The 10,142-nt window shown below is 47.4% G+C and overlaps 1 long non-coding RNA gene across 1 annotated transcript; it reads left to right on the top strand.

The window, feature by feature from the left end:
• Positions 1–1,635: 1,635 nt before the first annotated feature.
• LOC143007298 (uncharacterized) lies at positions 1,636–9,441 on the top strand. The gene is made up of 3 exons (XR_012964457.1): positions 1,636–1,894; positions 8,821–8,879; positions 9,381–9,441. It is a non-coding gene; the product is annotated as an uncharacterized LOC143007298 (long non-coding RNA).
• Positions 9,442–10,142: the final 701 nt, after the last annotated feature.

The raw sequence follows: 10,142 nt of genomic DNA, 5'->3' as shown, positions 1-10,142 counted from the left end.
CTCTCCCTCTCTCTCTCTCTCTCTCTCTCTCTCCCCTGTCTCTCCCCATCTCTCTCTCTCCCTGTCTCCCCCTTTGTCCCCGTCCGGCTCGGCCCTTGTTTCGGTCTCTTACGGCTCTAAATCCCGGCTTTGTGTGGGAGCTGGAATTACAACAATGGCCATGTTAGCTGACACAGTGCTGGCTGCCTGATCTGCACCCGCTCACTGCCAAGACACACAAATATCAGTGCAGCCGGTGTCGCAGCATGTCAGGTGCAAGGTGACCGGCCTGAGCTCCTCTGGATGCTTCACTGGAGTCTGAAGGGACCCTCAGTGGTCTTCATCACAGTGAAGGAAGATGGCTGCTTAACCTCTGGGATACATGCAAGGTTTTGGTTTAAGAATCGTCATAAATGAAGGTTTTGAGGCTTGAGCTCCTGTTTGAGCAGTGTGTGTGTGTGTGTGTGTGTGTGTGTGTGTGTGTGTGTGTGTGTGTATGTGTGTATGTGTGTGTGTGGTTGGCAGCAGGAGCTCTTGAGGCTTTGGCTCACTGTCATGTTTACCTCAGACGGCTGGTTTACAACAAATCATCCACGCACACTAACAGACACACACTGAGAAATGTAGCCGCACGCACTTACACACCAACGTACAGGCACAGAAATGCAGACATCTACAATATGCGCACACACACTCGACTCACAAACCATTCAGCTCGCAGTAACAGCTGTTTCCCAGAAAGGAAGAGTTTCACTTTCTCTAAATTCAGATCCAAGGCTGCTGCTGTTTCTATTTGCAGCTCTTCAGCTCTAAAATAACTTTCCAACCACACCATTTATCCCACGCAGGCATTTGAGGACCTGAGACGTTTTATTGTGACAATAATTCAGGTTTACTTTGGCTGCCTGGTTTGAGCTTAGATGACTCAGACGACACACACACACACACACACACACACACACACACGTCTAAGGAACAACACTGCAACACGGACAAACCTGTGAAAACAAGATCTGTGTCATCTTCTCAGAGGTTTGGGAGATGATCCCCTCCATCTCCGGGCGCTGAGTCATCCGGGTGGTTTCCAAAAGTGGAAAATACGGATTCATTTGGCAACGGTGTTAAATAAACAGAGCAGAACTCAACCAGCAGGACATTATGACAACAACACTGTTTATAAATGAGAGAACGGCAGAGAAGAAGACGAGCTTCTGTATTACAAATGGGGAGGCAAAGTCTACATTATTATATTTAACCTTTATTGCAAAGAGATTTCAATGTTGTCAATTCTTTCCATCACAACTGCTACACTCAGAAACAAACTGTGGTCAGGGAAGTGTGAAGCTAATAACCTCTGACAAGTTCAACCAAAACCACAACAATACATGATTTCTGTGTGTGTGTGTGTGTGGGTGTGTGTGTGTGTGTGTGGGTGGGTGGGTGGGTGGGTGTGTGTGTGTGTCACAGTACGATACACTCAGACAAACAGTCTAGTATGTCACAAACTTTGTTATCTTTCCCTCCCTCCATCATCGTTTGGCCCCGCCCCTTAGTGCCCTAATATGGGGGCATCTCTACCCTCCAGCCAATGGCGCGGCTGGATGGGTCCCTCCTAGAGATGGCATGGGCCCAGGCCAAACCTGAGGTCTCAGAGAGGGGAGCAGGCAGGCTGGAAACAAGGGGCACAAGCTGGACAGACGGGCAGGCAGACAGACAGACGGCCGGGGGGGAAGAGTACGGACGCCACAACAAGTCAAGGGAAGCGGCCAGGAAGAGAGGCAGTGAGTGAAGCCAGTCTCTGGAGGAAAAGAGAGGGAGAGAGAGAGAGAGCAGGAGGAAGAGGAAGAGCTCAGCCGCTGCAGGTGGAGGTCTGTCACCTTTGAATGACTGGAGGAAGCAGCCTGAGGGGATAAAGGTAGGCGGGGGGACATGGGGCCTGCTGGCACCTGAGGGCTATGGTGGTGTGTGTGTGTGTGTGTGTGAGGAGGGTTGCTCAGGGCACAGAGGAAGACATCTCAGGTCTTTGTTGGCAGGATCTTGAATCTATCTCAGTGTCTGTGTGGCTTCTCTGTGGTCTTGCTGTGGCGTTGAGCTCACATGGGACCTGAGAGCTGAGAGCAGCAGAGACCCTGCAGCCGTCTACACACACACACACACACACACACACACACACACTCCACAGTGCTGAGTTTGGAGAGAGCAACAATAGTTTGCTGTTTAAATGCAAAGACGGCGTGAGTCAGACAGCTGCCGCTTGTGTTTATTCCAGCATGGCAGCTGCTGGATACAAACACTGAAGTATTCACGGAGGTTAATGGGAACTATTTGCAGTGTGGTATGTCACTATGTCACTATGACTCCCAGTTTATAAGACGGCCACGCTGAAACCAGACCTGCACTCAATAACACTCGAAAATTATTCCTAGCATTCATCCAAACCTCCAGGAGGCTCTGACGGAGGATTCTGAGGTCTGTCAACATTAGAAGAGGATAAACATGTTAACGCTCATCCAGGTCATACATGTGCTGTGTGTGTTTCTTACATGATGAAAGCTGCAGAGCCAGGTTGCAAACATGCAGCACCTCCACTGAAACACTGAGGGTAACTCAGTCTAAGTCCTCCTTCCTCTCACACTGATCCACATTAGTTTGGTGCTTGAGTGAGTAAACAACATTTGGCCCGTTTTTATTTTCTCCACACAGCAGAGCAGAGCAGGCAGAGTGTGTGTTTGCATTTCCTGTCAATCTTTTTTTGACTTTTAGAGAAACAAATCAAACGTGCATCTCAGTTGAAGTATATTTGTCTTCAACTTCAGTGAACTTTGACCCTCACATTCTTGCTGCTGACCGATGGAGTCGACCTCTGAGGGTGTGGTGACCGAAATGGACCGAGCAACGACTCCAGCTAATGCTAATGCTACTTCTATGGTCAAATCAATATTGTCCGGCGAGTAAACGGGGACAGATTCTGGTTTGACTACAACCTTAAAATAAACAGAACCTTTTATCAGAAAGGCCTGGGTCTCGACCCGCTCGCTCGTGTCCGGCCTGACATCGCCTGCATTGCTGCGGAGCTGTCAGAGGCGGAACGCCGTCATTTCACATAGCCCCTGTCTCCGTGTTACACGCCGGCGACAGCTGCAGCCTGACGGTCATAGGATCTGTTCACCCCCCCTCAACTCCAAATGTACCAGCGGGCTCGCCCACCCGCCTGGTATGCCGGGGCCAAGGTGGTACGCATGCACAGCGCACCCTGCACACTGAGGGAGGACGAGGCCAGCGAGCGGCAGATGCACAGGGTTACATAAGCACCCTGATTCACTGCACGACAATTTGAGCTAACAGGTGCTGCTGGGTTTGGATTTGATAGCAGTTTGATATCTAACACACTGTAAGAGTCAAGCAATGAAGAGAATAGAGCCCAAACACTGAGAGCTCCTCATACTGAACTCTAAAGTTACACGTGGAGCAGCTACTTTAGCAACAACAAGCGGTTTCTGAGTTTACATTCGTGTTTGTCCTCATTTGTCCCCTGAACTGATTTATAAGTCGCTTTGCTCAGGACTCTGCTGAACTTCTGTCAAGGTTACTAACTCCTATATTCAGGGACCTCTCTCTCTCTCTCTCTCTCTCTCTCTCACTCTCTCTCTCTCTCTCTCTCTCACTCTCTCTCTCTCTCTCTCTCTCTCTCTCTCTCTCTCTCACTCTCTCTCTCTCTCTCTCACTCTCTCTCTCTCTCTCTCTCTCTCTCTCTCTCTCTCTCTCTCTCTCTCTCTAGTTTCACCTTTAACTTGAATAGCGCTTTATTGCTTATAGGGCGATAAAGAGGCACCATTCCAACTCTTATTTCCATTTATCTGCCTCCAGGTTGTTGTTGTTGCTGTGCCTGATCTTTCACCTGATTAGAGAACATGTTTGCATGTTTTGCAGTGCAGTAAGTGTTGTCCATGGCAGAGCCAAATCCAGCCTGGTTCAGGTTCAGAGCGGTAACTGGACACGCCGCTAATTCCCCCGGTACAGACTGTCACACGGTCGGATGTTGTAAATAAAGTTGTAGGTGCCAATCCCCTGTGGCATTATATAATTCAGAATAGAAAATAGAAAGTGGCTGTGAGGCAACGTGTTTCCTCTCTGTCTATGATCCGTACGTGTGTGAGCTGAGAGAACACGCAGAGAAGATTGAAGTGATGGATGATGATAGCAGCTTCCTGGCGACAGACTTCTAGGGTGGCGGCCGTGGTCGTGTTTGTGGGTGGGGTTAAGTTTGACCAGGATGCAGGGTCAGGAGTTGATTGGACGACTCAGGAGGAAAACAGGGAACGCGGAAACGCTGCCTTACATGTGTACGAGGTCAGACTTCCCACAGCGTACAGAGAGCTGAGAGGATCCTACAGGAAGGAAGAGTCATGTAAACAAATGACCTGGACCTCTTATTCTGTATGTGAGGGGCTTTACTGCTGAACTCAGGGGATATGTTCATAATATTCCTCATCTGTTGTGGTTAAAGTCTTTATCCTGACATGATCAGAGCTGTTTGTGACTCTCTCCATGTGCCAAGTGCTGCTTATCAGTCAAAAATATCCCTATTTCCTGTTTACACGGAGGCATTTCCTTCAGAGACACACGCCTGCGGGAGTGTCTGATGTCTCAGTCCGTCTGCAGGCACCCTGGGATCGGCCTCTGTGATGGTGGAACAGCTCTGAGCTCCGTGTCAGGCAGCTCGTGTTCCTATCAAAAGTGATTCCCAGGTTCCTACATTTTGGAGTTTGCGTCGGTCCCAGTGGGAGCGGAAGTGTTTGTGGCTGCAGGTGTGGGCGGCTTGTTGAGGCCCACAGCTCCTCTCTTCCTCTTTCCTCTGGAATCCAGCAGCACAGAACACACACAGGAACCTGTTCAACCTACATTTTCCTCTTCAAAGTTACAAAACAATGTTTGTGGTGTTCCTATACGTGCGGCATCCGAGTGGTGCATGATGGGAGAAAAGCTGCTGTGGCCAAGAGGTCTATCCTGCCACACGTCTACACACAGCACAACATCATGTTCATTAAAATAGAAGTATTATTATGTTTTAAGCTCAATGGGTCGGGTTAAAACACTGAAGATTGGACCTAAATTCCTCCATGTTAGACAGAATAACTCAAGTATAAGTCAATAAGTCAAATTTGTTAAGACAATCAATGATCAATTTGTCTAAAGATGATTTGGCATTAAAGCAATAATCTGTAATCTCATGCCTGGACTGATGTAGTGAACCCAAACCTCCCACAATGCAACAGCAAACAAAAAGCTGTGTTGTAATCAGAGTGTGGTGTGTAGGAGCTGTCGTCTCCTCTGAGGCTCCACAGGCTCCCTGCTGGGCGGAGCTGCTGAGCTGCAGTTTCAGCTGAACGTGGGGACGTTGCCCCTCTGGTCTTGTGATCCTCCTCAAATTAGGTTTGAGTTCTAACTCGACTCGTGCTGCCTGTGGAAAAGTGAGGGAAGGTATTTCCTGTGTGTGTGTGCGTGTGTGTGTGTGTGTGTGTGCGTGTGTGCGTGTGTGCGTGTGTGTGTGTGTGTGTGTGTGTGTGTGTGTGTGTGTGTGTGTGAGTGTGTGTGTGTGTGTGTGCGTGCTCTTATGTAAGTACATTTGGAGAAAACAACCTATTTCTGTCCTCATATAAATCACAAACCCTCTTCCCCGGCTGTGTCTAATGTGCTGCTGTGTGTGATGTCAAAGAAACGTAAACTGACACACTCCACTGTTTGTTTGGATGCTTGAGTTCTGTCATTAGTGATCCGAGCGCAGCAGCGTTACGTTGTCTAAACGTCTTGGAGCTTCTGAGCAGCTTCATGGCAGCAGCAGGCTGACGTGCTGCAGCTGCTGGAGCTCAGCGTCGATCCGGCCCACATCACCTCTGAGGTGCTGCTGGAGCTGGAGATGGAACTCTTCACCTCAGAGGAGGACACTCATCCACTCTGTCCTTCTTTCTTCGTCATCTCCATTACATAACATTATACTTGTTCCTTTCATGCCTTTTCTGGGTAGAGAAGTGAAGCAGCTGAAAGGTTTTCAGTTTAGTTCTGTTAGATAAATATTTAAAAGAGGGTTGATATGCAGAGTGGGCTAGGTTTGATGCTCTGAAAGTGACCGAGCCTGTGCAGGCCTGCAGATGTGAGTCTGAGCTATAATTAGACTGAGCTGAGAGGCATTTCACGTCTTAACCTCCTCTTCCTCCTCCTCCTCTGCCATCCCTCCATTCCTCCATCAGTGCAGGGAGCGGCTCAGCCTCCACCTGCTGCCATCCATCACACACAGCTCCACTTTAAAGCTGCAGTCAGGTGCAAACATCACAAACCCTGAGAGAGAACAAGCAGGTTCTCCTCAAAAAGAACCGTCCCAGTGACCTCAGTGAACTTTATAACTTTATTACCTATTTACAGTATATAGTATGTAAGTCTCAGATCAAACAAAGCTGTTAATTTGGTAGAGACATTCATTTAAATCAACACATGTTCTTGTACAGATAATTACACTGCGGTCGTCTCTCCTATGCCGTTTGCACCCTGAATGCCTCTTGCAGGCTGTTTGCTCAGCGGTTGCACCTGCTGCTGCAGTTGATGCATGGAGCTTTGAGTCAATCAGTCACTCAGCACAACAATCACAGCATGACAGGCAGATCTCAACACAACGACATGAACCAATGATGACGTCTCTGTTTAAGACTTCAGTTCTGTTTAGAAATGATGCCAATCTGAGGTGAAGTCACTTTATGAGAGATTGAAAGAAAGATTGACCAACAACGTCTTTAAATGCATCAGAGTCAGATTTATGGAGTTTGTCACCGCAGCACTGCCTGATAAAGTACAGCAGTATACTGAAGTCTGCTTCAGGAGAGTAAAAACCCCGACTCCTCTATTGTGCCCTTGAGCAAGGCTTTGAGCAGCTGTTCCTGTGGATCTGCACCTCGTCTAAATTCAGATGTTGTTTGTGCTGCACAGCTTCAGTGTGACTAACAATAACTTCTCAACTATTCACCTCAGGTTCACTCTGGAGTCCCAAATATTTGTTATCATTTTACTTTTAATTAAATTAAAAATCTTTCCATTTTATTCTTGAGAATCATCTCTAAACAGACCGGAGGACATTTGACTTTAAGGTCTTGACATTTCTTCGGCTGTGTGTGTGTGTGTGTGACTTGTTACAGTTTGTCATATCAGCTGTGTTTAGGGAAGCTACTTTTCAAGCTACAAGCTACCCGTGAACTACTCTCTAGTTAGCTACAATACAATCCCTGAGAAAAAGTTGTTTACTAACAAGATCAACTCTTTTTGCAGTAAAAATATGAAGGGGAAATAGTTGAGCGTTGGGATGCGTGAGTGTTAGTATGGACTACATTTCCCATAATGCAAAGCGAGCAGAATTCAAGCTTCAGTCTCTCACACTCGTGTGGTGTGTGTGTGTGTGTGTGTGTGTGTGTGTGTGTGTGTGTGTGTGTGTGTGTGTGAATGGTGAATGTGTGTTATGTATTCCTGTGACCTGCTAGATACCTAATACCTCCGACACACCCGTACAGGCACGGCAACCACGCTGACACTCTACACATCTCTACGCATCCCCCACCCAAGCATACCCATCAACACACACACACACACACACACACACACACACACACACACACACACACACACACACACACACACACACACATAACCAGAGAGCTGTGGCAGTTAAAAACAGTGATCACATGAAGGCTGGGATGTATGGAATGACATTGCTGGGGGCCTCAGTGGACAGACGGCCCTTTGCTCTGCTGCTGAGGGAAAGTGCTTTATACACTCAGCAGTGATCTTAGTGCGATAAACTGTGACATGGGGCTTTAAAGAAGGTGGCATTTTAACCCCAAACAACTTTAAAGAGTACAATTCCATTCTAAACCTTTCTTGTGCTTTATTATGCAAAAACCACATTGATTCACTTCTACTGTCCCTGCATACTGAGTGAGAACAGGCAGGTATTGCGTACTGTCTCTTTAAGGCGCCCTCTTTCCTCTGTTCTGATTGACCAGCTGTGTGGATTATGTTCTTTGTTATCATCTGGTTCATGTGTTTGCTGTCAGAACCAGATTGCTGCTCTTTCAGCCAGTTTCCTGTCATGACAGTGTCTCTGCTGTCATGGATGTTGTTTGGATCCTTCTGGAGTAGCTGTGTTGGTTTTGTGATAAAGTGAGCGTCTGTGCAGAGGCATTAAGGGTTCGTACTCGGGTAACTGCTGCAGAAGCATGTCCAAGGGTGCGGAAAGAATTCCAAGGCTGCCATTCCAAAAGCATCAGACTGGAGCGATGTCACTAAATCAGACCCTTCAGACCCACAATCACCGCTCTCACTTCAACTCTCAGGGCTTCACTCTCCACTACTGGAGCTGTGTGACTCTTATTTCACACTGCTCTGGTTAGATGGCAGTGAAGTGGGACCTGTTCTCTTCATGTGACTGCATTTAATCTGACATAAAGCTGGACGATCAGACACCAGGGGTCAGAGTTTACAACCCTCCTTCCTTTGGCTTCCATTCTAGACTCCCTCCTCCTTTTTACTGTCGATGTAAATGCTTTGATGCTGTGTGTTTCAGCACGTTAGGCTGGATTTACTTACAGGCTATTTACGGAGCAACATTAAGTTAATTGAATCCATGTTTATGTGCTTTTACCTGCAGTGACATCAGATGAATTCATTTAGTTCAGCCCTTTCAGAAATTGGTTTGCCTTCATTATGTCGTTTGGGAATTCACAACAACAATTGTAGAACTCCTCACTGAGTTACTGGAGCTTTAATTGTGCATTTTGTCTCTATTTGAATCTTTTGCAGAGTCTGACAGAGATCCAGAGGACAGCAGCCATGAGTTCAGCCAGAGCAGAGATCCTGCCGTAAGTACAAACTCAGCTCTGAGTTGAGGGTTTAAACCCGACTCTGCCCATGTGTGTGTGTGTGACAGCATTCCCTCTCCCCATGTTGTCTAGTTTTTACAGTCCTTCATTAAAATGCAACTTGGCGTTTTGGTTCAGCGGATACTTTCCAGAGGCAGAGCTGTTTGGGATGGAGATGATGTTGTGGGCGGCGATGTTGGTTCAGTTAAAAGCTGATTACAAATGCAGCAGCGTTCTTCAGAGTGAAATGTAAAACATCTCTGACTGGATGGTGGAGCGACGTGCTCACACCTTCAATGCTTCATCCCACACAGACGCTGCAGAGAACATTTTGATTTAGTGTTGACTGAAGTGGACAGGACTAATATAATCCTGTTCTCTGTCTAAGTAGCAGAGGATGAAGAACAGTGAATGTTTGTTCATGGGTCCAGAATGTTTGGGTTTAGTAAGTCTTGTGTTTGCAGTTTGCATCTAACTGCTCCTGCTACTGTGTGTCCTCAGGTGAAAGACAAGAGACAGTCGCCCCCCTCTGACAGACGCCCCTCCAGCCCACAGCGCAGCCTCCATTACAACAGCTCCATAGACGATCAGGAGAGCCCAGAGAGAGTGGTGAGACACACACACACCTTCCTACAGTCATGAACCACGAGCAAACACAGCGGAAGAAGCTGATACACCAAAGTCTTACAGATGGGAACATAACGTTGACATTTTTATGAGCTACAATGTATTCAGATGTGTTTGCAGGACTGAATGCAGCGCTGCCACAGACCTCCTGACCCTTGCAGGCCAGCGAGCCCATACAAACTGAAACACAATAGCCAGGCCTGATCTGCTGAGGTCACTGTTTGCCACATAAACAGCTTTTGCTTTCTCTCAGCTCAGCACAGAAGCCAGTTGTGGCGTTTTCATGCGAGGACAAAACATGTCTGACTGAGGCAGATCTGAACCCGTCACAGGTGTCTGAAACATCTGTGACAACCAAAATCAATCTGTTTGGTCAGCTCAAGGGATGCCGCCGCTGCTGGCCACTAGGGGGGGACAGAGTCTGGTTTATTGAGCAAACAAAATGACATCCTTACAGGAAAACAACTCCATTAACATTTGGCCCACCTTAAATCACCATGGTAACTGAATGCTTCTGATTGACAGGCCCGTGTCCCCAGGCAAAGGCCATCAGTTTAACAACCTTTGTGCATAAGTGAACTGAAAGAAACCGTTGCAGAGTTATAGATGTCACCAAGTAACTCTCAGGAGATGAAA

This window comes from Genypterus blacodes, unplaced genomic scaffold, assembly GCF_046128005.1.
Source record: "Genypterus blacodes isolate CSIRO-AG114 ecotype Tasmania unplaced genomic scaffold, CSIRO-AGI_Gbla_v1 ptg000084l_1, whole genome shotgun sequence".
NCBI classification, from domain to species: Eukaryota; Metazoa; Chordata; class Actinopteri; order Ophidiiformes; family Ophidiidae; genus Genypterus; species Genypterus blacodes.
Note: the sequence above shows the minus strand (reverse complement) of the source record. Positions and strands in the feature narration are given on the sequence as shown.